Source organism: Anas platyrhynchos, chromosome 32 (assembly GCF_047663525.1).
Source record: "Anas platyrhynchos isolate ZD024472 breed Pekin duck chromosome 32, IASCAAS_PekinDuck_T2T, whole genome shotgun sequence".
In the NCBI taxonomy this organism is placed as follows: Eukaryota; Metazoa; Chordata; class Aves; order Anseriformes; family Anatidae; genus Anas; species Anas platyrhynchos.
In genome coordinates, this window is record NC_092619.1 from 4843592 (window position 1) to 4868530 (window position 24939).

A 24939-nucleotide genomic window follows, 5' to 3' on the forward strand; every position below is an offset into this window, starting at 1 on the left:
AAGCCCCTTTCGCCCATCCAAAAGTGCCATCAGAGGAAGGCTTTGGGTACAAGAGAACTCCCCAGGGGAGCCTTTACGCAGCCCCACATGCAACTGGACCCTCCGAGTTCGCTCTTTCATAGCAAGCCTTAACATAACCCTAGCCGCAAAGGGAGAAGACTGAAAAAGCGGGCCTCAAAAAATGCATTACGAGTCCATTTGGAGCATAAAAAGTGCCCCCAAAAGAAGGTTTTGGGTACATCTGAATTCCCCAGGGGAGCCTTTATGCAGCCCCACATGCAACTGGACCCTCCGGGTTCGCTCTTTCACAGCAAGCCGAAATATCGCCCTAGAAGGCATCAAGGACGACTGAAAAATCGGGCCCCAGAAAACGCGTTACAAGCCCCTTTCGCCCATCCAAAAGTGCCCCCAAAAAAAGGCTTTGGGTACATCTGAACTCCCCAGGGGAGCCTTTACGCAGCACCACATGCAACTGGACCCTCCGGGTTCGCTCTTTCTCTGCAAACCTTAATATAGCCCTGGACCACATTGAAGTTGACTGAAAAATGAGGCCCCAGATAATGTGTTACAAGCCCCTTTCGACCATCCAAAAGTGCCCCCAGAGGAAGGCTTTGGGTACAACTGAACTCCCCAGGGGAGCCTTTACGCAGCCCCACATGCAACTGGACCCTCCCTGTTCGCTGATTCCGAGCAACACTAAATATATTTTGTACAGTTTACTGTTGTTCGGAAAGAGCAAACACGGAGGGTCCAGTTGCATGTGGGCCTGCATAAAGGCTCCCCTGGGGAGTTCACTTGTACCCAAAGCCTTCCTTTGGGGGCACTTTTGCATGGGCGAATGAGGTTTGTAACGAGTTTTCTGGGGCATGATTTTTCAGTCATCTTCCATGTCGGCTAGGGCTATATTTAGGGTTGCTGTGAAAGAGGGAATACGGAGGGTCCAGTTGCATGTGGGGCTGCATAAAGGCTCCCCTGGGGAGTTCAGTTGTACCCAATGCCTTCCTTTGGGGGAACTTTTGGATGGGCGAAAGGGGCTCGGAATACGTTTTCTGGGGCCTGATTTTTCAGTCGTCTCCCATGCCGGCTAGGGATATATTTAGGCTTACTTTGAAAGAGCGAACCCGGAGGGTCCAGTTGCATGTGGGACTGCATGAAGGCCACCCTGTGGAGGTCATTTGTACCCAAAGCCTTCCTTTGGCGGCACTTTTCGATGGATGAATGGGGCTTTTATTGCGTTTTCTTGGACCCGATTTTTCAGTCGTCTCCGATGCGGGCTAGGGATATATTTAGGCTTGCTGTGAAAGAGTGAACCCGGAAGGTCCAGTTGCATGTGTTTCTGCAAAAAGGCTTCCCTGGGGTGTTCACTTGTACCCAAAGCCTTCGTTTGGGGGCACTTTTGGATGGGCGAATGGGGCTTGTATCGCGTTTTCAGGGGCCCGATTTTTCAGTTGTCTCCGATGCCAGCTAGGGCTATACTTAGGGTTGCTCGGAAAGAGCGAACACGGAGGGTCCAGTTGCATGTGGGCCTGCATAAAGGTTCCCCTGGTGAGATCAATTGTACACAAAGACATCCTCTGGGGGCACTTTTGGATGGGTAAAAGGGGCTTGTAATGCGTTTTCTGGGCCCGATTTTTCAGTCGTCTTCCATGCGGGCCAGGGATATATTTATGCTTGCTGTTAAAGAGCGAATAAGGAGGGTCCAGTTTCATGTGGGGCTGCGTAAAGGCTCCCCTGGGGAGTTCAGTTGTACCCAAAGCCTTCCTTTGGGGGCACTTTTGGATGGGCGAAAGGGGCTTGTAACGCGTTTTCTGGAGCCCGATTTTTCAGTCATCTCTGATGCCAGCTAGGGCTATATTCAGGGTTGCTCGGAAAGAGCGAACCCGGAGGGTCCAGTTGCATGTGGGGCTGTATAAAGGCTCCCAAGGGGAGTTCAGATGTACCCAAAGCCTTCCTTTGGGGACACTTTTGGATGGTCCAAGTGGACTCGCAATGCGTTTTCTGAGGCACGCTTTTTCACTCTTCTCCCTTTGCGGCTAGGGATATATTTAGGCTTGCTGTGAAAGAGCGAATCCGGAGGGTACAGTTGTATGTGGGACTGCGTAAAGGCTCCGCTGGGGAGTTCACTTGTACCCAAAGCCTTCCTCTGGGGGCAATTTTGGATGGGCGAAAGGGGCTCAGAATACGTTTTCTGTTGCCCGATTTTTCAGTCCTCTCCCTTTGCGGCTAGGGATACATTTAGGCTTAGGCACTCTTTAACTGGAAGCCTAAACAAAGCCCTAGCCGGCATCGGAGACGACTGAAAAATCGGTCCCGAGAAAACGCGTTACAAGGCCCTCTCGAACATCCAAAAGTGCCCCCAAAGGAAGGCTTTGCGTCCAACTGAACTCCCCAGGGGAGCCATTTTGCAGAACCACATGCAACTGGACCCTCCGGGTTCACACTTTATACACAAGCCTAATTATAGCCCTAGCCGCAAAGGGAGGAGACTGAAAAATCAAGCCTCAGAAAATGCATTGCGACTCCCTTTCGCCCATCCAAAAGTGCCCCCAAAGGAAGGCTTTGGGTACAACTGAACTCCCCAGGGGAGCCTTTACGCAGCCCCACATGCAACGGAACCCTCCTTATTCGCTATTTCACAGCAACCCTAAATAGAGCACTAGCCGGCATGGGAGACGACTGAAAAATCGGGCAAAAGACAAAGCGTTACAAGCCCCATTCGCCCATCCAAAAGTGCCCCCAAAGGAAGGCTTTGGGTACAACTGAACTCCCCAGGGGAGCCTTTACGCAGCCCCACATGCAACTGGACCCTCCGGGTTCGCTATTTCGCAGCAAACCTATATATAGCCCTAGAAGGCATCAAGGACGACTGAAAAATCAGGCCCGAGAAAATGCGTTACAAGCCCCTTTCGCCCATCCAAAAGCGCCCAAAAGGAAGGCTTTGGGTACAAGAGAACTCCCCAGGGGAGCCTTTACGCAGCCCCACATGCAGCTGGACCATACGGGTTCACTCTTTCTACGCAAGCCTAAAGATAGCCCTAACCGGCAGTGGAGACAAATGAAAAATCGGACCACAGAAAAGGCGTTACAAGCCCCTTTCGCCCATACAAAAGTGCCCCCAAAGGAAGGCTTTGGGTACAACTGAACTCCCCAGGGGAGCCGTTACGCAGCCCCACATGCAACTGGACCCTCCGGGTTCACACTTTCTACACAAGCCTAAATACAGCCCTAGCCGCACAGGGAGGAGACTGAAAAATCAAGCCTCAGAAAATGCATTGCGAGTCCCTTTCGCCCATCCAAATGTGCCCCCAGAGGAAGGCTTTGGGTGCCACTGAACTCCCCAGGGGAGCCTTTACGCAGCCCCACATGCAACTGGACCATCAGGGTTCACTCTTTCTATGCAACCCTAAATATATCCCTAGCCGAAAATGAAGAAGAATGAAAAAGCAAGCCTCAGTAAACGCATTGCGAGTCCCTTTCGCCCATCCAAAAGTGCCCCCAAAGGAAGGCTTTGGGTACAACTGAACTCCCCAGGGGAGCCTTTACGCAGCACCACATGCAACTGGACCCTCCGGGTTCGCTCTTTCAGAGCAACTTTAAATATATCCGGAGCATGCGTCGGAGATGACTGAAAAATCGGGCCAAAGAAAACGCGTTACAAGACCCTTTCGCCCATCCAAAAGTGCCCCCAAAGGAAGGCTTTGGGTACAACTGAACTCCCCAGGGAAGCCTTTACGCAGCCCCACATGCAACTGGACCCTCCGGATTCGCTCTTTCACACTAAGCCTAAATATAACCCTGGCCCATATGGAAGATGACTGAAAAATCGGGCCCCAGAAAATGGGTTAGAAGCCCCATTCGCCCATCCAAAAGTGCCCCCAAAGGAAGGCTTTGGGTACAAATGAACTCCCCAGGGGAGCCTTTACGCAGCCCCACAGGCAACTGGACTGTCTGTGTTCGCTCTTTCACAGCAACCCTAAATATAACTCTGGCCCGCATGGCAGACGACTGAAAAATCAGACCCCAGAAAATGCGTTACAAGCCCCTTTCGCCCATCCAAAAGTGCCCCCAAAGGAAGGCTTTGGGTACATCTGAACTCCCCAGGGGAGCCTTTACGCAGCCCCACATGCAACTGAACCCTCCTTATTCGCTATTTCACAGAAAGCCTAAATATATCCCTAGCAGGCATGGGAGACGACTGAAAAATCGGGCCCAGAAAACGCGTTACAAGGCCCTCTCGCCCATCCAAAAGTGCCCCCAAAGGAAGGCTTTGGGTACAACTGAACTCCCCAGGGAAGCCTTTACGCAGCCCCACATGCAACTGGACCCTCCTTATTCGCTCTTTCACAGGAACCCTAAATATAGCCCTAGCCCGCATCTGAGACGACTGAAAAATCGGGCCAAAGACAACGCGTTACAAGCCCCTTTCGCCAATCCAAAAGTGCCCCCAAAGGAAGGCTTTGGGTACAACTGAACTCCCCAGGGGAGCCATTTTGCAGAACCACATGCAACTGGACCCTCCGGGTTCACACTTTCTACACAAGCCTAAATATAACCCTAGCCGCAAAGGGAAGAGACTGAAAAATCAAGCCTCAGAAAATGCATTGCGACGCCCATTCGCCCATCCAAAAGTGCCCCCAAAGGAAGGCTTTGGGTACATCTGAACTCCCCAGGGGAGCCTTTATGCAGCCCCACATGAAACTGGACCCTCCATGTTCGCTCTTTCTGAGCAACCCTGAATATAACCCTAGCCAGCATGGCAGAAAACTGAAAACTCCGGGCCCAGAAAATGAGTTACAAGCCGTTTCAGCCATCCAAAAGTGCCTCCAAAGGAAGGCTTTGGGTACATCTGAACTCCCCAGGGGAGCCTTTATGGAGGCCAACATGCAACTGGACCCTCCGTGTTTGCTCTTTCCGAGGAACCCTAAATATATCCCTAGCCCGCATCTGAGACAGCTGAAAAATCGGGCCCCAGAAAATGCATTACAAGCCCCTTTCGCCCATCCAAAAGTGCCCCAAAAGGAAAGCTTTGGGTACTAGTGAACTCCCCAGGGGAGCCTTTCTGCAGCCCCACATGCAACTGGACCCTCCGTATTAGCTCTTTCACAGCAAGCCTAAATATATCCCTGGCCGCAAAGGGAGACGACTGAAAAAGCGGGCATCAGAAAACGCAATGCGAGGCCACTTGGACCATCCAAAAGTGCCCCCAAAGGAAGGCTTTGGGTACAACTGAACTCCCCAGGGGAGCCTTTCTGCAGCCCCACATGCAACTGGACCCTCCGTATTCGATCTTTCACAGCAAGCCTAAATATATCCCTAGCCGCAAAGGGAGAAGACTGAAAAAGCGGGCATCAGAAAACGCAATGCGAGGCCACTTTGACCATCCAAAAGTGCCCCCAAAGGAAGGCTTTGGGTACATCTGAACTCCCCAGGGGAGCCTTTCTGCAGCCCCACATGCAACTGGACCCTCCGTGTTCGCTCTTTCCGAGCAACAGAAAACTGTACAATATATTTAGTGTTGCTCGGAATCAGAGAACACGGAGGGTCCAGTTGCATGTGGGGCTGCAAAAAGGCTCCTTTGGGGAGTAAACTTGTACCCAAATCCTTCCTTTGGGGGCACTTTTGAATGGATGAAATGGTCTTGTAACGCGTTGTCTTTGGCCCGATTTTTCAGTCCTCTCCGATGAGGGCTAGGGATATATTTAGTGTTGCTCGGAAAGAGCGAACCCGGAGGGGCCAGCTGCATGTGGAGCTACGTAAAGGCTCCCCTGGGGAGATCAGTTGTACCCAAAGCCTTCCTTTGGGGGCACTTTTGGATGGGCGAAAGGGTCTTGTAACGCGTTTCCTGGGGCCCGATTTTTCAGTCATCTCCCATGCCGCCTAGGGCTTTGTTTAGTCTTGCTGTTAAAGAGTGAATAAGCCTAAATATATCCCTAGCCGCAAAGGGAGAGGACTGAAAAATCGGGCAACAATAAACGTATTCTGAGCCCCTTTCGCCCATCCAAAATTGCCCCCAGAGGAAGGCTTTGGGTTCAAGTGAACTCCCCAGGGGAGCCTTTACGCAGTCCCACATACAACTATACCCTCCGGGTTCGCTCTTTCACAGCAAGCCTAAATATAGCCCTAGCCCGCATCGCAGACCACTGAAAAATCAGGCCAAAGATATCGCGTTACAAGCCCCTTTTGCCCATCCAAAAGTGCCCCCAAAGGAAGGCTTTGGGTACAACTGAACTCCCCAGGGGAGCCTTTATGCAGCCCCATATGCAACTGGACCCTCCGGATTCGCTCTTTCGGAGCAAACCTACACATAGCCCTGGTCCACATGGGAGACTGAAAAATCGGACACCAGAAAACGCGTTGCAAGCCCCATTCACCCATCAAAAAGTGCCCCCAAAGGAAGGCTTTGGGTACATCTGAACTCCCCAGGAGAGCCTTTACGCAGCCCCACATGCAACTGGACCCTCCTTATTCGCTCTTTCTAAGCAACCCTAAATATAGACATAGCCGCAAAGGGAGAAGACTGAAAAAGCGGGCATCAGAAAACACATTGCGAGGCCACTTGGACCATCCAAAAGTGCCCCCAAAGGAAGGCTTTTGGTACATCTGAACTTCCCAGGGGAGCCTTTATGCAGCCCCACATGCAACTGCACCCTCCTTATTCGCTCTTTCTCAGCAACCCTAAATATAGCCCTAGCCTCAAAGGGAGGAGACTGAAAAAGCGGCCCTCAAGAAATGCATTACGAGTCCCTTTAAAACATCCAAAAGTACCCCCAAAGGAAGGTTTTGGGTACAAGAGAACTCCCCAGGGGAGCGTTTATGCAGCCCCACATGCAACTGGACCCTCCGGGTTCGCTCTTTATACGCAAGCCTAAATATAGACCTAGCCGCAAAGGGAGGAGACTGAAAAAGCAAGCCTCAGAAAATGCATTGCAAGTCCCTTTCGCCCATCCAAAAGGGCCCCAGAGGAAGGCTTTGGGTACAAGTGAACTCCCCAGGGGAGCCTTTACGCAGCACCACATGCAACTGCACCCTTTGTGTTCGCTGTTTACGAGCAACCCTAAATATATCCCTAGCCGGCATCGGAGAAGACTGAAATATCAGGCCAAAGACCACACGTTACAAGACCCTTTCGCCCATCCAAAAGTGCCACCAAAGGAAGGCTTTGGGTAAAACTGAACTCCGCAGGGGAGCCTTTACGCAGCCCCACATACAATTGGACCCTCCAGATTCGCTCTTTCACAGCAAGCCTAAATATAGCCCTAGCTCGCATCGGACACGACTGAAGAATCGGGCCAAACAACGCATTACAAGCCCCTTTCGCCCATCCAAAAGTGCCCCAAAAGAAGGCTTTGGGTACAAGAGAACTCCCCAGGGGAGCCTTTACGCAGCCCCACATGCAACTGGACCCTCCGAGTTCGCTCTTTCACAGCAAGCCTTAACATAACCCTAGCCGCAAAGGGAGAAGACTGAAAAAGCGGGCCTCAAAAAATGCATTACGAGTCCATTTGGACCATCCAAAAGTGCCCCCAAAGGAAGGTTTTGGGCACATCTGAACTCCCCAGGGGAGCCTTTATACAGCCCCACATGCAACTGGACCCTCCGGGTTCGCTCTTTCACAGCAAGCCGAAATATCGCCCTAGAAGGCATCAAGGACGACTGAAAAATCGGGCCCCAGAAAACGCGTTACAAGCCCCTTTCGCCCATCCAAAAGTGCCCCCAAAGGAAGGCTTTGGGTACATCTGAACTCCCCAGGGGAGCCTTTACGGAGCCCCACATGCAACTGGACCCTCCTTATTCGCTCTTTCACAGCAAACCTAAATATATCCTTGGCCGGCATCGGGGACGATTGAAAACTCGGGCCCCAGAAAACACGTTAAAAGCCCTTTAGCCCATCCAAATGTTCCCCCAAAGGAAGGCTTTGGGTACAAGTGAACTCCGCAGGGGAGACTTTTTGTAGCCCAACATGCAACTGGACCCACCGGGTTCACTCTTTCACCGCAAGCCTAAATATAGCCCCAGCCGCAAATGGAGAAGGCTGAAAAAGCATACCTCAGAAAACGCATTGCGAGTCCCTTTGGACCATACAAAAGTGCCCCCAAAGGAAGGCTTTGGGTACATCTGAACTCCCCTGGGGAGCCTTTATGCAGCCCCACATGCAACTGGACCCTCCGTGTTCGCTCTTTCCGAGCATCCCTAAACATATCCCTAGCCGGCTTGGGAAATGACTGAAAAATCGGGCCCCAAAAATCGCTTTCCGAACCGCTTTCGCCCATCCAAAAGTGCCCCCAAAGGAAGGCTTTGGGTACAAGTGAACTCCGCAGGGGAGCCTTTACGCAGCCCCACATGCAACTGGACCCTCCTTATTCGCTATTTCACAGCAACCCTAAATATATCCCTAGCCCTCATCGGTGGTGACTGAAAAATCGGGCCAAAGAAAACGCATTACAAGACCCTTTCACCCATCCTAAAGTGCCCCCAGAGGAAGGCTTTAGGTACAAGAGAACTCCCCAGCGGAGCCTTTACGCAAACCCACATGCAACTGGAACCTCCGGGTTCGCTGTTTCCGAGCAACCCTAAATATATCCCTGGCCCGCATGGCAGACCACTGAAAACTCATGCCCCAGAAAACGCGTTCCGAGCCCCTTTTGCCCATCCAAAAGTGCCCCCAAAGGAAGGCTTTGGGTACAACTGAACTCCCCAGGAGAGCCTTTACGCAGCCCCACATGCAACTACACCCTCCGCGTTCACTCTTTCACCGCAAGCCTAAATATAGCCATAGGCGGCCTTAGAGGTGACTGAAAAATCGGGACAAAGAAAATGCGTTAGAAGACCCTTTCTCCCATTCAAAAGTGCCCCCAGAGAAAGGCTTTGGGTACAATTGAACTCACCAGGGGAGCCTTTACGCAGCCCCACATGCAACAGGACCCTCTGAGTTTGCTCTTTCCGAGCAACCCTAAATATAGCCCTAGCCGGCATCGGAGACGACTGCAAACTCGGGCCAAAGAAAACGCGTTACAAGACCGTTTCACCCATCCTAAAGTGCCCCCAGAGGAAGGCTTTGGGTACAAGTGAACTCCCCAGGGGAGCCTTTTTGCATCCCCACATGCAACTGGACCCTCCGGGTTCGCTGTTTCCCAGAAACCATAAATATAACCGTAGCCGGCATCGGAGACGATTGAAAACTCGGGCCAAAAAAAACGCGTTACAACACCCTTTCGCCCATCTAAAACTGCCCCCATAGGAAGGCTTTGGGTACATCTGAACTCCCCAGGGGAGCCTTTATGCAGCCCCACATGCAACTGGAGCCTTCTTACTCGCTCTTTCACAGCAAGCCTAAATATAACCCTAGCCGGCATCAGGGACGACTGAATAATCGGGCCCCAAAAAAGGCGATTCGAGTTACTTTCACCCATCCAAAAGTGCCCACAAAGGAAGGCTTTGGATACATCTGAAGTGCCCAGGGGAGCCTTTACGCAGCCCCACATGCAACTGGAACCTCCGTGTTTGCTCTTTCCGTGGAACCCTAAATATAGCCCTAGTAGACTTGGGAGAAGATTGAAAAATCGGGCCCCAGAAAATGCGTTGCGAGACCACTTCGCCCATCCAAAAGTGCCCCCAAAGGAAGGCTTTGGGTACAAATGAACTCCCCAGGGGAGCCTTTACGCAGCCCCACATGCAAATGGACCTTCCAGGTTTGGTTTTTCCGAGCAAACCTAAATATATCCCTAACCGGCATCGGAGACGACTGAAAACTCGGGCCCCAAAAAACGGGTTGCGCGCTCCTTTCGCCCATCCAAAAGTGCCCCCAAAGGAAGGCTTTGGGTACAAGTGAACTCCCCAGGGGAGCCTTTACGCAGCCCCACATGCAAGTGGAACCTCCGTGTTTGCTCTTTCCGAGGAACCCTAAATATATCCCTAGCCGGCATCGGAGAAGACTAAAAAACCGGGCCACAGAAAACGCGTTGCGAGCCCCTTTCGCCCATCCAAAAGTGCCCCCAAAGGAAGGCTTTGGATATACCTGAAGTGCCCAGGGGAGCCTTTATGCAGCCCCACATGCAAGTGGAACCTCCGTGTTTGCTCTTTCCGAGGAACCCTAAATATATCCATAGCAGACTGTGGAGACGCCTGAAAACGCGGGCCCCTGAAAACGTGTTGCGAGCCCCCTTCGCCCATCCAAAAGTGCCCCCAAAGGAAGGCTTTGGGTACAAGTGAACTCCCCAGGGGAGCCTTTACGCAGCCCCACATGCAACTGGACCCTCCGGGTTCGCTGTTTCTGAGCAACCCTAAATATAACCCTAAAAGGCATCGGAGACGACTGAAATCTCGGGCCACAGAAACGCGTTGCGAGCCTCTTTGGACCATCCAAAAGTGCCCCCAAAAGAAGGCTTAGGGTACAAGTGAACTCCCCAGGGGAGCCATTACCCAGTCCCACATTAAACTGGAACCTCCGTGTACGCTCTTTCACATTAAGGCTATATATAGCCCTAGCCGGCTTGGGAGACGACTGGATAATCGGGCCCCAAAAAACTCGATTCGAACCCTTTTCGTCCATCCACAAGTGCCCCCAAAGGAAGGCTTTGGCTACAAGTGAACTCCCCAGGGGAGCCTTTACGCAGCCCCACATGCAAGTGGAAATTCCGTGTTTGCTCTTTCCGAGGAACCCTAAATATATCCCTAGCCGGCTTGGGAGACGACTGAAAAATCGGGCCCCAGAATACATGTTGCGAGCCCCTTTCACCCATCCAAAAGTGCCCCCAAAGGAAGGCTTTGGATACATCTGAAGTGCCCAGGGGAGCTTTTACGCAGACCCACATGCAAGTGGAACCTCCGTGTTTACTCTTTCCGAGGAACTCTAAATATAGCATAGCCGGCGTGGGAGAAGACTGAAAATTGGGCCCCAGAAAACCTATTGCGAGCCCCTTTCGCCCATCCAAAAGTGCCCCCAAAGGAAGGCTTTGGATAGATCTGAACTCCCCAGAGGAGCTTTTACGTAGACCCACATGCAACTGGACCTTCCGTGTAAACTGTTTCCGAGCAACACTAAATATATCCCTAGCCAGCAACGAAGACGACTGAAAACTCAGGCCCCAGAAAACGAATTCCGAGCCCCTTTCGCCCATCCAAAACTGCCCCCAAAAGAAGGCTTTGGGTACAAGTGAACTCCCCAGGGGAGCCTTTACGCAGCCCCACATGCAACTGGACATTCCGGGTTCGCTGTTTCCGAGCAACCCTAAATATATCCCTAACCGGCATGGGAGACGACTGAAAACTTGGGCCTTAGAAACGCGTTGCGAGCCCCTTTGGAACATCCAAAAGTGCCCTCAAAGGAAGGCTTTGGATACAAGTGAACTCCCCAGGGGAGCCATTACCCAGTCCCACATTAACTAGAACCTCCGTATAGGCTATTTCAAAAAAAGGCTAAATATAAACCTAGCCGGCATCGGAGACGAGTGAAAACTCGCGCCCCAATAAACACGATTCGAGCCCCTTTCGCCCATACAAAAGTGCCCCCAAAGGAAGGCTTTGGATACATTTGAAGTGCGCAGGGGAGCGTTTACAGAGCCCCGCATGCAAGTGGAACCTGCGTTTTTGCTCTTTCCGAGGAACCCTAAATATATCCCTAGCCGGCATCGGAGAAGACTAAAAAACCGGGCCACAGAAAACGCGTTGCGAGCCCCTTTCGCCCATCCAAAAGTGCCCCCAAAGGAAGGCTTTGGGTACAAGTGAACTCCCCAGGGGAGCCTTTATGCAGCCCCACATGCAAGTGGAACCTCCGTGTTTGCTCTTTCCGAGGAACCCTATAAATATCCCTAACGGCAACGAAGACGACTGAAAAATCGGGCCCGTGAAAACGAGTTGCGAGCTCCTTTGGACCATCCAAAAGTTCCCCCAAAGGAAGGCTTTGGGTACAAGTGAACTCCCCAGGGGAGCCTTTACGCAGCCCCACATGCAATTGGACTTTCCGGGTTCGCTGTTTCCAAGCAACCCTAAATATAACCCTAAAGGGCATCAGAGACGACTGAAACCTCGGTCCCCAGAAAACGCGTTGCGAGCCCCTTTGGACCATCCAAAAGTGCCCCCAAAGGAAGGCTTAGGGTACAAGTGAACTCCCCAGGGGAGCCATTACCCAGTCCCACATTAAACTGGTACCTCCGTGTACGCTCTTTCACATTAAGGCTAAATATAACCCTAGCCGGCATCGGAGACGACTGAATAATCGGGCCCCAGAAAACGCGTTGCGAGCCCCCTTCGCCCATCCAAAAGTGCCTTGAAAGGAAGGCTTTGGGTACAAATGAACTCCCCAGGGGAGCCTTTACGCAGACCCACATGCAACTGGATCTTCCGTTTTCGCTGTTTCCGAGCAACCCTAAATATAACCCTAACCGGCATCGGAGAGGACTGAAAACTCGGGCCACAGAAAAGGCGTTGCGAGCCCCTTTGAACCATCCAAAAGTGCCCCCAAAGGAAGGCTTTGGGTACAAGTGAACTCCGCAGAGGAGCCTTTATGGAGCCCCACATGGAAGTGGAACCTCCGTGTTTGCTCTTTCCGAGGAACCCTAAAAATATCATAACCGGCGTGGGAGAAGTCTGTCAATTGGGCCCCAGAAAACACATTGCGAGCCCCCTTCGCCCATGCAAAAGTGCCCCCAAAGGAAGGCTTTGGGTACAAGTGAACTCCCCAGGGGAGCCTTTACGCAGCCCCACATGCAACTGGACCTTCCGGGTTCGCTGTTTCTGAGCAACCCTAAATATAACCCTAACAGGCATCAGAGACGACTGAAATCTCGGGCCACAGAAACGCGTTGCGAGCCTCTTTGGACCATCCAAAAGTGCCCCCAAAAGAAGGCTTAGGGTACTAGTGAACTCCCCAGGGGAGCCATTACCCACTCCCACATTAAACTGGAACCTCCGTGTACGCTCTTTCACATTAAGGCTATATATAGCCCTAGCCGGCTTGGGAGACGACTGGATAATCGGGCCCAAAAAAACGCGATTCGAGCCCCTTTCGTCCATCCACAAGTGCCCCCAAAGGAAGGCTTTGGGTACAAGTGAACTCCCCAGGGGAGCCTTTACGCAGCCCCACATGCAAGTGGAACTTCCGTGTTTCCTCTTTCCGAGGAACCCTAAATATATCCCTAGCCGGCTTGGGAGACGACTGAAAAATCGGGCCCCAGAATACATGTTGCGAGCCCCTTTCACCCATCCAAAAGAGCCCCCAAAGGAAGGCTTTGGATACATCTGAAGTGCCCAGGGGAGCTTTTACGCAGCTTCACATGCAAGTGGAACCTCCGTGTTTACTCTTTCCGAGGAACTCTAAATATAGCATAGCCGGCGTGGGAGAAGACTGAAAATTGGGCCCCAGAAAACATATTGCGAGCCCCCTTCGCCCACACAAACGTGCCCCCAAAGGAAGGCTTTGGGTACAAGTGAACTCCCCAGGGGAGCCATTACGCAGCCCAACATGCAAGTGGAACCTCCGTGTTTGCTCTTTCAGAGGAACCCTAAATATAGCATAGCCGGCGTGGGAGAAGACTGAAAATTGGGCTCCAGAAAACACATTTCGAGCCCCATTAACCCATCCAAAAGTGCCCCCAAAGGAAGGCTTTGGGTACAAGTGAACTCCCCAGGGGAGCCTTTACGCAGTCCCACATGAAACTGGAACCTTCGTGTTAGCTCTTTCCGAGGAACCCTAAAGATAGCCCTGGCCGGCATCGGAGAAGACTAAAAAACCGGGCCACAGAAAACGCGTTGCGAGCCCCTTTCTCCCATCCAAAAGTGCCCCCAAAGAAAGGCTTTGGATACACCTGAAGTACCCAGGGGAGCCTTTACGCAGCCCCACATGCAAGTGGAACCTCCGTGTTTGCTCTTTCCGAGGAACCCTAAATATATCCATAGAAGACTGTGGAGACGCCTGAAAACGCGGGCCCCTGAAAACGTATTGCGAGCCCCCTTCGCCCATCCAAAAGTGCCCCCAAAGGAAGGCTTTGGGTACAAGTGAACTCCCCAGGGGAGCCTTTACGCAGCCCCACATGCAAGTGGACCTTCCGGGTTCGCTGTTTCTGAGCAACCCTAAATATATCCCTAACCGGCATCGGAGACGACTGAAAATTCGTGCATCAGAAAACGCGTTGCAAGTCCCTTTCGCCCATCCATAAGTGCCCCCAAAGGAATGCTTTGGGTACAAGTGAACTCCCCAGGGGAGCCTTTACGCAGACCCACATGTTAGTGGAATCTCCGTGTTTGCTCTTTCCGAGGAACACTAAATATACCCCTGGCTGGCATCGGATACGACTGAAAACTCGGGCACCAGAAAACGCGTTGCAAGTCCCCTTCGCCCATCCATAAGTGCCCCCAAAGGAATGCTTTGGGTACACGTGAACTCCCCAGGGGAGCCTTTATGCAGCCCCACATGCAACTGGACACTCCGGTCTCACTCTTTCACAGCAAGCTTATATATAGCCCTCGCCGGCTTGGGAGACGACTGAAAAATCCGGCCTCAGAAAACGCGTTGCGAATCCCTTTCGCCCATCCTAAAGTGCCCCCAAAGGAAGGATTTGGATACATCTGAAGTTCCCAGGGGAGCCTTTATGCAGCCCCACATGCAACTGGACACTCCGGTCTCACTCTTTCACAGCAAGCTTATATATAGCCCTCGCCGGCTTCGGAGAAGACTGAAAAGTCGGGCCCCAGAAAACGCGTTGCGAGAACCTTCGCCCATCCAAAAGTGCCCCCAAAAGAAGGCTTTGGATACAAGTGAACTCCCCAGGGGAGCCTTTACGCTGCCCCACATGCAAGTGGAACCTCCGTGTTTGCTCTTTCTGTGGAACCCTAAATATAGCCCTGGCCGGCATCGGAGACGACTGAAAACTCGGGCCCCAAAAAACGCGTTGCGGGCCCCTTTGGACAATCCAAAAGTGCCCCCAAAGGAAGGCTTAGGGTACAAGTGAACTCCCCAGGGAAGCCATTACCAATACCCACATTAAACTGGAACCTCCGTGTACGCTCTTTCATATTAAGGCTAAATATAACCCTAGCCGGCTTCGGAGACGACAGAATAATCGGGCCCCAAAAAACGCGATTCGAACCCCTTTCGCCCATCCAAAATAGCCCCCAAAGGAAGGCTTTGGATACATCTTAAGTGCCCAGGGGAGCCTTTACGCAGCCCCACATGCAACTGGAACCTCCGTTTTTGCTCTTTCCGAGGAACCCTAAATATAGCCCTAGCCGGCATCAGAGACGACTGAAAACTCTTGCCCCAAAAAACGCGATTCGAGCCCCCTTCGCAGATCCAAAAGTTCCCCCAAAGGAAGGCTTAGGGTACAAGTGAACTCCCCAGGGGAGCCTTTACGCAGCCCCACATGCAACTGGAACCTCCGTGTACGCTCTTTCCGAGGAACACTAAAGATAACCCGGGCCGGCATTGGAGCCGACTGAAAACTCGGGCCCCAGAAAACACAATGCGAGCCCCCTTCACCCATCCAAAAGTGCCCCCAAAGGAAGGCTTTGGGTACAAGTGAACTCCCCAGGGGAGCCTTTACGCAGCCCCACATGCAACTGGACCTTCCCGGTTCGCTGTTTCCGAGAACCTTAAATATAGTACAGGCCGGCATCGGAGACGACTGAATAATCGAGCCCCAAAAAACTCGTTCCGAGCCACTTTGGACCATCCAAAAGTGCCCCCAAAGGAAGGCTTTGGGTACAAGTGAACTCCCCAGGGGAGCCTTTACGCAGCCCCACATGCAACTGGACCTTCCGGGTTTGCTCTTTCCGATCAACCCTAAATATATCCCTAGCCGGCAACGAAGACGACTGAAAATTTGGGCCCCAGAAAACGCGTTGCGAGCCACTTTCGCCCATCCAAAAGTATCCTTAAAGGAAGGATTTGGGTACAAGTGAACTCCCCAGGGAGACTTTACGCAGCCCCACATGCAAGTGGAACTTCTGTGTTTGCTCTTTCCGAGGAACCCTAAATATAACCCGGGTCGGCTTCGGAGAAGACTAAAAAACGGGGCCACAGAAAACGCGTTGCGAGCCCCTTTGTCCCATCAAAAAGTGCCCCCAAAGGAAGGCTTTGGGTACAAGTGAACTCCCCAGGGAGACTTTACGCAGCCCCACATGCAAGTGGAACTTCTGTGTTTGCTCTTTCCGAGGAACCCTAAATATAACCCGGGTCGGCTTCGGAGAAGACTAAAAAACGGGGCCACAGAAAACGCGTTGCGAGCCCCTTTGTCCCATCAAAAAGTGCCCCCAAAGGAAGGCTTTGGGTACAAGTGAACTCCCCAGGGGAGCCTTTACGCAGCCCCACATGCAAGTGGAACCTCCGTGTTTGCTCTTTCCGAGGAACCCTAAATATAGCCCTAGCCGGCATAGAAGATGAGTGTAAACTCAGGCCCCAGAAAACGAATTCCGAGCCACTTTCGCCCATCCAAAAGTGCCCCCAAAGGAAGGCTTTGGGTACCAGTGAACTCCTGAGGGGAGCCTTTACGCAGCCCCACATGCAAGTGGAACCTCCCTGTTTGCTCTTTCTGAGGAACCCTAAATATAGCCCTGGCCAGCATCGGATACGACTAAAAACTCGGGCCTCAGAAACGCGTTGCGAGCCCCTTTGGATCATCCAAAAGTGCCCCCAATGGAAGGCTGAGGGTTACAGGTGTACTCCCTAGGGGAGCCATTACCCAGTCCCACATTAAACTGCAACCTCCGTGTACGCTCTTTCACATTAAGGCTAAATATAACCCTAGGCGGCATCGGAGACGACTGAATAATCGAGCCCCAAAAAACGCGTTGCGAGCCACTTTCGCTCATCCAAAAGTGCCCCCAAAGGAAGGCTTAGGGTACAAGTGAACTCCCCAGGGGAGCCTTTACGCAGCCCCACATGCAACTGGAACCTCCGTGTTTGCTCTTTCCGAGGAACCCTAAATATAGCCCTAGCCGGCGTAGGAGAAGACTGAAAATTGGGCAACAGAAAACACATTGCGAACCCTCTTCGCCCATCCAAAAGTGCCCCCAAAGGAAGGCTTTGGGTACAAGTGAACTCCCCAGGGGAGCCTTTACGCAGCCCCACATGCAACTGGACTTTACGAGTACGCTGTTTCCGATCAACCCTAAACATATCCATTGCACGCAAAGAAGATGACTGAAAACTCAGGCCCCAGAAAACGAATTCCGAGCCCCTTTCGCCCGTCCAAAAATGCCCCCAAAGGAAGGCTTTGGGTACAACTGAACTCCCCAGGGGAGCCTTTACGCAGCCCCACATGCAAGTGGAACCTCTGTGTTTGCTCTTTCAAAGCAAGCCTATATATATCCCTAGCCGTCTTGGGAGACGACTGAAAAATCGGGCCTCAGAAAACGAGTTGCGAGCCCCTTTCGCCCATCCAAAAGTGCCCCCAAGGGAAAGAGTTGGGTACAAGTGAACTCCCCAGGGGAGCCTTTACGCAGCCCCACATGCAAGTGGAACCTCCGTGTTCGCTCTTTCCGAGGAACCCTAAATATAGCCCTAGCAGACTGTGGAGACGCCTGAAAAATCGCGCCCCATAAATCGCGTTGCGAGTCTCCTTCGCCCATCAAAAAGTGCCCCCAAAGGAAGGCTTTGGGTACAAGTGAACTCCCCAGGGTAGCCTTTACGCAGCCCCACATGCAACTGGACCTTCCGGGTTCTTTGTTTCTGAGCAACCCTAAATATATCCCGGACCGGCATTGGAGACGTCTGAAAATTGGGCCCCAAAAAACGCGACTCGAGCCCCTTTCGCTAATCCAAAAGTGCCCCCAAGGGAAAGCGTTGGGTACAAGTGAACTCCCCAGGGGAGCCTTTACGCAGCCCCACATGCAACTGGAACCTCCGTGTTTGCTCTTTCAAAGCAAGCCTATATATATCCCTAACCGGCATAGGAGACGACTGAAAATTTGGGCCCCAGAAAACGCGTTGCGAGCCCCTTTGGACCATCCAAAAGTACCCCCAAAGGAAGGCTTAGGGTGCAAATGAACTCCCCAGGGGAGCCATTACCCAGTCCCACATTAAACTGGAACCTCCGTGTACGCTCTTTCACATTAAGGCTAAATATAACCCTAGCCAGCATCGGAGACGACTGAATAATCAGGCCCCAAAAAACGCAATTCGAGCCCTTTTCGCTCATCCAAAAGTGCCCCCAAAGGAAGGCTTTGGGTACAAGTGAACTCCCCAGGGAGACTTTACGCAGCCCCACATGCAAGTGGAACCTCCGTGTTTGCACTTTCAAAGCAAGCCTATATATATCCCTAGCCGTCTTGGGAAACGACTGAAAAATCGGGCCTCAGAAAAATAGTTGCGAGCCCCTTTCGCCCATCCAAAAGTGCCCCCAAAGGAAGGCTTTGGGTACAAGAGAACTCCCCAGGGGAGCCTTTACGCAGCCCCACATGCAACTGGACCTTCCGGGTTCGCTGTTTCCGAGCAACCCTAAATATTTGGGGGGAAACTTAGTTACAAGAGATGAGGAAAAGGCGGAGGTGCTTAATGCCTTCTTTGCCTCAGTCTTTAGCGGCAAAACCGGTTGCTCTCTGGATACCCAGTACCCAGAACTGGTGGAAGGGGACGGGGAGCAGGATGTGGCCCTCACCATCCACGAAGAACTGGTTGGTGACCTGCTACGGCACTTGGATGTCCACAAATCGATGGGGCTGGATGGGATCCACCCAAGGGTACTGAGAGAACTGGCAGAGGAGCTGGCCAAGCCCCTATCCATCATTTATCAGCAGTCCTGGCTATCGGCGGAGGTCCCAGCTGACTGGCGACTAGCAAATGTGACGCCCATCTACAAGAAGGGCCGGAGGGCAGACCCGGGGAACTACAGGCCGGTCAGTTTGACCTCAGTACCAGGGAAGCTCATGGAGCAGATCCTCTTGGGAGTCATCATGCGGCACTTGAAGGGCAAGCAGGCGATCAGGCCCAGCCAGCATGGGTTTATGGAAGGCAGGTCCTGCTTGACGAACCTGATCTCCTTCTACGACAAAGTGACGCGCTGGGTGGATGAGGGAAAGGCTGTGGATGTGGTCTACCTTGACTTCAGCAAGGCTTTTGACACCGTCTCCCACAGCATTCTCCTCAAGAAACTGGCTGCTCTTGGCTTGGACTGGCGCACGCTTCGTTGGGTTAGAAACTGGCTGGATAGCCGGGCCCAAAGAGTTGTGGTGAATGGAGCCAAGTCCAGTTGGAGGCCAGTCACTAGTGGCGTCCCCCAGGGCTCGGTGCTGGGGCCGGTCCTCTTTAATATCTTCATCAATGATCTGGATGATGGCATTGAGTGCACCCTCAGTAAGTTTGCAGATGACACCAAGCTAGGTGCGTGTGTCGATCTGCTCGAGGGTAGGAAGGCTCTGCAGGAGGATCTGGATAGGCTGCACCGATGGGCTGAGGTCAACTGTATGAAGTTCAACAAGGCCAAGTGCCGGGTCCTGCACCTGGGGCGCAATAACCCCAAGCAGAACTACAGGCTGGGAGAGGAATGGTTGGAGAGCTGCCAGGCAGAGAAGGACCTGGGAGTGATGGTGGACAGTCGGCTGAATATGAGCCAGCAGTGTGCTCAGGTGGCCAAGAAGGCCAACGGCATCCTGGCTTGTATCAGAAACAGTGTGACCAGCAGGGCTAGGGAGGTGATCGTCCCCCTGTACTCGGCTCTGGTGAGGCCGCACCTCGAGTACTGTGTTCAGTTTTGGGCCCCTCGCTACAAGAAGGACATCGAGGTGCTTGAGCGGGTCCAAAGAAGGGCGACGAAGCTGGTGAGGGGCCTGGAGAGCAAGTCCTATGAGGAGCGGCTGAAGGAGCTGGGCTTGTTCAGCCTAGAGAAGAGGAGGCTCAGGGGTGACCTTATTGCTCTGTATAAGTACATTAAAGGAGGCTGTAGAGAGGTGGGGGTTGGCCTGTTCTCCCATGTGCCTGGTGACAGGACGAGGGGGAATGGGCTAAAGTTACGCCAGGGGAGCTTTAGGTTAGATGTTAGGAAGAATTTCTTTACTGAAAGGGTTGTGAGGCACTGGAACGGGCTGCCCAGGGAGGTGGTGGAGTCACCATCCCTGGAAGTCTTCAAAAGACGTTTAGATGTAGAGTTTAGGGATATGGTTTAGTGGGGACTGTTAGTGTTAGGTTAGAGGTTGGACTCGATGATCTTGAGGTCTCTTCCAACCTAGAAATACTGTGATTCTGTGATTCTGTGATATCCCTAACCGGCATAGGAGACGACTGAAACCTCAGGCCACAGAAACGAGTTGCTAGCCCCTTTGGACCATCCAAAAATGCCCCCAAAGGAAGGCTTTGGCTACAAGTGAACTCCCCAGGGGAGCCATTACCCAGTCCCACATTAGCTGGAACCTCCGTGTACTCTCTTTCACAAAAAGGCTAAATATATACCTAGCCGGCATCGGAGACGACTGAAAACTAGGGACCCAATAAGCGCGATTCGAGCCACTTTCGCCCATCCAGTATTGCCCCCAAAGGAAGGCTTTGGATATACCTGAAGTGACCAGGGAAGTCTTTACGCAGCCCCACATGCAAGTGGAACCTCCGTGTTTGCTCTTTCCGAGGAACCCTATATATATCCCTAGCCGGCTTGGGAGACGACTGAATAATCGGGCCCCAGAATACGCGTTGCGAGCCTCCTTCGCCCATCCAAAAGTGCCCCCAAAGGAAGGCTTTGGGTACAAGTGAACTCCCCAGGGGAGCCTTTACGCAGCCCCACATGCAAGTGGAACCTCCGTGTTTGCTCTTTCCGAGAAACCCTAAATATAGCCCTGGCCAGCATTGGATACGACTGAAAACTCGGGCCTCAGAAACGCGTTGCGAACCACTTTCGCCCATCCAAAAGTGTCCCCAAAGGAAGGCTTTGGGTACAAGTGAACTCCACAGGGGAGCCTTTACGCAGCCCCACATGCAACTGGACCTTCCGGGTTCGCTGTTTCCGAGCAACCCTAAATATAGCCCTAACCGGCATCGGAGACGACTGAAACCTCGGGCCACAGAAACGCGTTGCGAGCCCCTTTGGACCATCCAAAAGTGCCCCCAAAGGAAGGCTGAGGGTTACAGGTGTACTCCCTAGAGGAGCCATTACCCAGTCCCACATTAAACTGGAACCTCCTTGTATGCTCTTTCACATTAAGGCTAAATATAACCCTAGCCAGCATCGGAGACGACTGAATAATCGAGCCCCAAAAAACGCGTTGCGAGCCCCCTTCGCCCATCCAAAAGTGCCCCCAAAGGAAGGCTTAGGGTACAAGTGAACTCCCCAGGGGAGCCTTTACGCAGCCCCACATGCAACTGGAACCTCCGTGTTTGCTCTTTCCGAGGAACCCTAAATATAGCCCTAGCCGGCGTAGGAGAAGACTGAAAATTGGGCAACAGAAAACACATTGCGAACCCTCTTCGCCCATCCAAAAGTGCCCCGAAAGGAAGGCTTTGGATACATCTGAAGTGCCCAGGGGAGCCTTAACGCAGCCCCACATGCAAGTGGAACCTCCGTGTTTGCTCTTTCCGAGGAACCCTAAATATAGCCCTGGCCGGTAACGGATACGACTAAAAACTCGGGCCCCAGAAAACGCGTTGCGAGCCCCCTTCGCCTATCCAAAAGTGCCCGCAAAGGAAGGCTTTGGGTACAAGTGAACTCCCCAGGGGAGCCTTTAAGAAGCCCCACATGCAAGTGGAACCTCCGTGTTTGCTCTTTCCGAGGAACCCTAAATATAGCACTAGCAGACTTGGGAGACGACTGAAAACTCGGGCCCCAGAAAAAGCGTTGCGAGCCCCTTTTGCCCATCCAAAAGTGACCCCAAAGGAAGGCTCTGGGTACAAGTGAACTCCCCAGGGGAGCCTTTATGCAGCCCCACATGCAACTGGACCTTCCGTGTTAGCTGTTTTCGAGCAACACTAAATATATCCCTTCCCTGCAACGAAGACGACTGAAAATTCAGGCCCCAGAAAACAAATTCTGAGCCCCTTTCGCCTATCCAAAAGTGCTCCCAAAGGAAGGCTTTGGGTACAAGTGAACTCCCCAGGGGAGCCTTTACGCAGCCCCACATGCAACTGGACCTTCCGAGTACGCTGTTTCCGAGCAACACTTAATATATCCCTAGCCGGCAACAAAGACGACTGAAAAATCAGGCCCCAGAAAATGAATTCCGAGCCTTTTTCGCCCATCCAAAAGTGCCCTCAAAGGAAGGCTTTGGATACATCTGAAGTGCCCCTGGGAGCCTTTACGCAGCCCTACATGCAACTGGACCTTTTGGGTTCGCTGTTTCCGAGCAAACCTAAATATAACCCTAGCTAGCATCTGAGAAGACTAAAAAACCGGGCCACAGAAAACGCGTTGCGAGCCCCTTTCTCCCATCCAAAAGTGCCCCCAAGGGAAGGCTTTGGATAAATCTGAAGTGCCCAGGGGAGCTCTTACGAAGCCCCACATGCAAGTGGACCCTCCGTTTTTGTTCTTCCCGAGGAACCCTAAATATACCCCTAGCAGACTTGGGAGATGACTGAAAAATCGGGCCCCAGAAAACGCGTTGCGAGCCCCCTTCGCCTATCCAAAAGTGCCCCCAAAGGAAGGCTTTGGGTACAAGTGAACTCCCCAGGGGAGCCTTTACGCAGCCCCACATGCAACTGGACCTTCCGGGTTCGCTGTTTCCGAGCAACCCTTAATATAGCCCTAGCCGTCATTGGAGACGACTGAAAAATCGAGCCCCAAAAAACGCGATTCGAGCCCCTTTCACCCATCCAAAAGTGCCCCCAAAGGAAGGCTTTGGGTACAAGTGAACTCCCCAGGGGAGCCTTTAAGCAGCCCTACATGCAACTGGACCTTCCGGGTTCTCTGTTTCCGATCAACCCTAAATATTACACTTGCCGGCAAAGAAGATGACTGAAAACTCAGGCCCCAGAAAAAGCGTTGTGAGCCCCTTTCGCCCATTCAAAAGTGCCCCCAAAGGAAGGCTTTGGATACAAGTGAACTCCCCAGGGGAGCCTTTACGCAGCCCCACATGCAAGTGGAACCTCCGTGTTTGCTCTTTCCCAGGAACCCTGAATATAGCCAGGGCTGGAATCGGACAAGACTAAAAAACCGGGCCACAAATAACGAATTCAGAGCCCCTTTCGCCCATCCAAAAGTGCCCCCAAAGGAAGGCTTTGGATACATCTGAAGTGCGCAGGGGAGCCTTTACGCAGCCCCAGATGCAACTGGACCTTCCGAGTTCGCTGTTTCCGAGCAACCCTAAATATAACCCTAGCCGGCCACGAAGACGGCTGAAAACTCAGGCCCCAGAAAACGAATTCCGAGCCCCTTTCGCCCATCCAAAAGTGCCCCCAAAGGAAGGCTTTGGATACAAGTGAACTCCCCAGGGGAGCCTTTACACAGCCCCACATGCAAGTGGAACCTCCGTGTTTGCTCTTTCCGAGGAACCCTAAATATAGCGAGGGCTGACATCGGAGAAGACTAAAAAACCGGGCCACAGATAACGAATTCCGAGCCACTTTCGCCCATCCAAAAGTGCCCCCAAAGGAAGGCTTTGGGTACAAGTGAACTCCCCAGGGGAGCCTTTACGCAGCCCTACATGCAACTGGACCTTCCGGGTTCTCTGTATCCGATCAACCCTTAATATTACCCTTGCCGGCAAAGAAGATGACTGAAAACTCAGGCCCCAGAAAAAGCGTTGTGAGCCCTTTTCGCCCATTCAAAAGTGCCCCTAAAGGAAGGCTTTGGATACATTTGAACTGCCCAGGGAAGCTCTTACGAAGCCCCACATGCAAGTGGAACCTCCGTGTTTGCTCTTTCTGAGGAAGCCTAAATATAGCCCGGGCCGGCATTGGAGACGACTGAAAATTCGGGCCCCAAAAAACGCGATTCGAGCCCCTATCGCCCATCCAAAAGTGCCCCCAAAGGAAGGCTTTGGGTACATATGAACTCCCCAGGGAAGCCTTTACGCAGCCCCACATGCAAGTGGAACCTCCGTGTTTGTTCTTTCCGAGGAACCCTAAATATAGCCCTTGCCGGCAACGGATACTACTGAAAACTCAGGCCCCAGGAAACGCGTTGCGAGGCCCCTTCGCCCATCCAAAAGTGCCCCCAAAGGAAGGCTTTGGGTACAAGTGAACTCCCCAGGGGAGCCTTTACGCAGCCCCACATGCATCTGGACCTTCCGAATACGCTGTTTCCGAGCAACACTAAATATATCCCTAACCTGCAACGAAGACGACTGAAAACTCAGGCCCCAGAAAACAAATTCTGAGCCCCTTTCGCCTATCCAAAAGTGCTCCCAAAGGAAGGCTTTGGTTACAAGTGAACTCCCCAGGGGAGCCTTTACACAGCCCCACATGCAACTGGACCTTCCGAGTACGCTGTTTCCGAGCAACACTAAATATATCCCTAGCCGGCAACGTAGACGACTGAAAAATCACGCCCCAGAAAACGAATTCCGAGCCCCTTTCGCCCATCCAAAAGTGCCCCCAAAGGAAGGCTTTGGATACATCTGAAGTGCCCAGGGGAGCTCTTACGAAGTCCCACATGCAAGTGGAACCTCCGTGTTTGTACTTTCCGAGGAACCCTAAATATACCCCTAGCAGACTTGGGAGATGACTGAAAAATCGGGCCCCAGAAAATGCGTTGCGAGCCCCCTTCGTCCATCCAAAAGTGCCCCCAAAGGAAGGCTTTGGGTACAAGTGAACTCCCCAGGGGAGCCTTTATGCAGCCCCACATGCAACTGGACCTTCCGGGTTCGCTGTTTCCGAGCAACCCTAAATATAGCCCTAGCCGGCATCGGAGACGACTGAAAAATCGGGCCCCAAAAAACGCGATTCGAGCCCCTTTCGCCCATCCAAAAGTGCCCCCAAAGGAAGGCTTTGGATACATCTGAAGTGCGCAGGGGAGCCTTTACGCAGCCCCACATGCAACTGGACCTTCCGGGTTCGCTGTTTCCTATCAACCCTAAATATTACCCTTG